The sequence below is a fragment of the Oryx dammah genome, unplaced genomic scaffold (assembly GCF_014754425.2).
Source record: "Oryx dammah isolate SB20612 unplaced genomic scaffold, SCBI_Odam_1.1 HiC_scaffold_3, whole genome shotgun sequence".
NCBI classification, from domain to species: Eukaryota; Metazoa; Chordata; class Mammalia; order Artiodactyla; family Bovidae; genus Oryx; species Oryx dammah.
The window spans coordinates 74,522,479-74,525,777 of record NW_024070187.1 but is presented as its reverse complement, the minus strand read 5'-3'; the positions used below and the strand labels follow the sequence as shown (position 1 = coordinate 74,525,777).

Here is a 3,299-nt window from a genome sequence, read left to right as displayed (position 1 = left end):
GAACATTCGTTGGATCATCAAAAAAGGAAGAGAGTTCCAAAAAATCTCCTTCTGCTTTATTGACTATGACAAAACCTTTGACTGTGTGGACCACAACAAACTGTGGAATATTCTTCAAGATATGGGAATACCAGTCCACCTTAGCTGTCTCTTGAGAAATCTGTATGCAGGTCAGGAAGCAACAGTTAGAACTGGAGATGGAACAGCAGACTGGTTCCACATAGGGAAAGGAGTACGTCAAGGCTGTATCTTGTCACACTGCTTATTTAACTTAAATGCCAAGTACATCATGAGAAATGCTGGGCTGGATGAAGCACAAGCTGGATTCAAGATTGCTGGGAGAAATATCAATAACCTCAGATATGCAGATGATACCACCTTTAAGGCAGAAAACAAAGAAGAACTAAAGAGGCTCTTGATAAAAGTGAAAGAAGAGAGGAAAAAATCTGGCTTGAGGCTCAACATTCAGAAAACTAAAATCATGGCATCCGGTCCCATCACTTCATGGCAAATAGATGGGCAAACAGTGGAAACAGTGACAAAGGTTATAATTTTGCGCTCCATAATCACTGTGGATGGTGACTGCAGCCATGAAATTAAAAGACACTTGTTCCTTGGAAGAAAAGTTATGACCAAACTTGATAGCATATTTATAAACAGAGACATGACTTTGCCAACAAAGGTCTGTCTTGCAAAAACTATGGTTTTTCCAGTGGTGATGTATAGATGTGAAAGTTGGACTATAAAAAAGCTGAGCACAGAAGAATTGATGTTTTTGAACTGTGGTGTTGGAGAAGACTCTTGAGATTCCCTTGGACTGCAAGGAGATCCAATTAGTTCATCCTAAAGGAAATCAGTCCTGAATATTCACTGGAAGGACTGACGCTGAAGCTGAAATTCCAATACTTTGCCTACCTGATGTGAAGAACAGAGTCATTTGAAAAGACTCTAATGGTGGGAAAGATTGAAGGCGGGAGAAGAAGGGGATGACAGAGGATGAGATCGTTGGATGGCATCACCAATTCAATGGACATGAGTTTGAACTAACTCCGGGAGTTGGTGATGGACAGGGAGGCCTGGCGTGCTGCAGTCAATGGGGTCTCTAAGGGTAGGACATGACTGAGTGATTTTACTGAACTGAACTGATACTAAACTAGACAGAAACACATCCTTAATAAACAATCTGATAATATGTTTCTTCAGATGCTAATATTTTATATATTCAGATGTTCTCACTTCCAAGTCCTACATAAGGTTATGGGGAAAAAATTATATCAGTATTAATTGCAAAGCTCTGCAACTGATGGCCATAAACATTTGCTTGTAATCTTTAAAATCTTGAAAGGCATTATGAATACTATAGTCTAATAGAACAAATTGCTCTAGACAATATACATGTGATTGCTAAGCAACAGGTTTGGGCCAACACTTTTTTTTTTTGTTTTAATAGTACTTGACTGCATTTGTCTTCATAAAATTATGTTTGTATTTTCAAAGTTGCCGGGGTGAAGAATTTTCACGTGAAATACAAAGAGAGCCAACTACTCTTTTAAAGTTAGCATAATAGAAATTCAAAGGTAAATTTCACATCAAAGGTTTCAAGTACATCTCAGATTCTGTGATACATTCTATGCAAAGCAAGATCAGATTACTCTACTTCTTCGGCAACTTACCCTATTAAAAGATATTTTGTTAGTAGTTATTCATTTTATATTTTCTGTCTTCATGATATCATTATAGAGGGTAGGGGATAGGGTGAACATAATCAATTTGAGTAGTTTCATCCTTCAAAAAAAAAAATCACTTCATCAATAATATTTAATTTCTTCCATGTGGAAAGTATTCCCCCAAATTATAAATATAGTGTTCTTGGCACAGTCCACTCTTTGAAATCCAGCATTTGATTTGGAGGCTCAAAACACAAACATTTGACAAGTTAAATTTATATCTCAATGATAGTAATGTAAGATAGTTGATATGCATTTCTTAGATTGAAAAGAACATGAGTTAACAGGAGTTCACAGAAGAGAAAGTGAAAAAGCAAGCAGTTCACAGTAGTTTGTTTCATGTTTATGTGTATATGTGTGAAGTTAAGTGAATTCGCTCAGTCGTGTCTGACTCTTTCTGAGCCCATGGACTGTAGCCCACCAGGCTCCTCCATCCATGGAATTTTCTAGGTAAGAGTACTAGAGTGGCTATTATATGCTACATATGAGAATATAAATGTAGGTATATATTGAGTTGACTAAAAAGTTTCATCTGGGTTAAAAAAAAAAAAAAAAAAAACAATCTTGTGTGCACCAGGACCCAGGAGAAAGGAGCAGTGACCCCATAAGTGACTGACCCAGACTTGCCAGTGAGAGTCCAGGAGTCTTCAGCAAAGTCGTGGATTGACAGTGGCCTGCTTCGGGTTGGGGTCACTGCAGTGCACAGCAATGCTTGCATGGGACCTTTTGAGGAGGTCACCATTATCTTTATTACCTCCACAATAGTTTGGACTTAGGTCCCACAACAGGGAGGGAACACAGCCCTGCCCATCAACAGAAAATCGGATTAAAGATTTATTGAGCATGGCCCTGCCCATGAACAATACCCAGTTATCCCCTCAGTCAGTCTCTCCCATCAGGAAGCCTCCATTAGCCTCTTATCCTTCTCCATCAGAGGGCAGGCAGAATGAAAACCACAGTCACAGAAAACTAACCAATCTGATCACATGGGACTATAGCCTTGCCTAACTCAGTGAAACTATGAGCTATGTAGGCCACCTGAAACACACAGGACATGGTGGAGGGTTCTGACAAATCGTGGTACACTGGAGAAGGGAATGGCTTATCACTTCAGTATTCTTGCCTTGAGGGCCCCGTGAACATATGAAAAGGCAAAAAGATAGGACACTGAAAGATGAACTCCTCAGATTGGTAAGTGCCCAATATGGTGCTGGATAGTAGTGGAGAAATAACTCAAGAAAGAATGAAGGGGTGGGCCAAAGCAGAAACACTGCCCAGCTGTGGATGTGACTGGTTATGGAAATAAAGTCTGATGCAGTAAAGAACAATACTGCATAGGAAAATGGAATGCTAGGTCCATGAATCAAGGCAAATTAGAAATGGTCAAACAGAAGATGGCAAGACTGAACATTGACATTTTAGGAGTAAGTGAACTAAAATTGACTGGAATGGGTGAATTTAACTCAGATGACCATTATATCTACTACTGTGAGCACAAATCCCTTAGAAGAAATGAAGTAGGCATCATAGTCAACAAAGGAGTCCAAAATGCAGTATTTGGATGCAATTTCA

The 3,299-nt window shown here is 39.2% G+C and overlaps 1 long non-coding RNA gene across 1 annotated transcript in view; it reads right to left on the bottom strand.

The window, feature by feature from the left end:
* The window catches only part of LOC120862165, a 10,276-nt gene extending 7,399 nt beyond the window's left edge, over positions 1 to 2,877 (bottom strand). Inside the window, exon 1 of the long non-coding RNA XR_005720706.1 lies at positions 2,782 to 2,877. This is a non-coding gene — a long non-coding RNA (uncharacterized LOC120862165). The remainder of the gene's footprint in view (positions 1 to 2,781) is intronic.
* Positions 2,878 to 3,299: the final 422 nt, after the last annotated feature.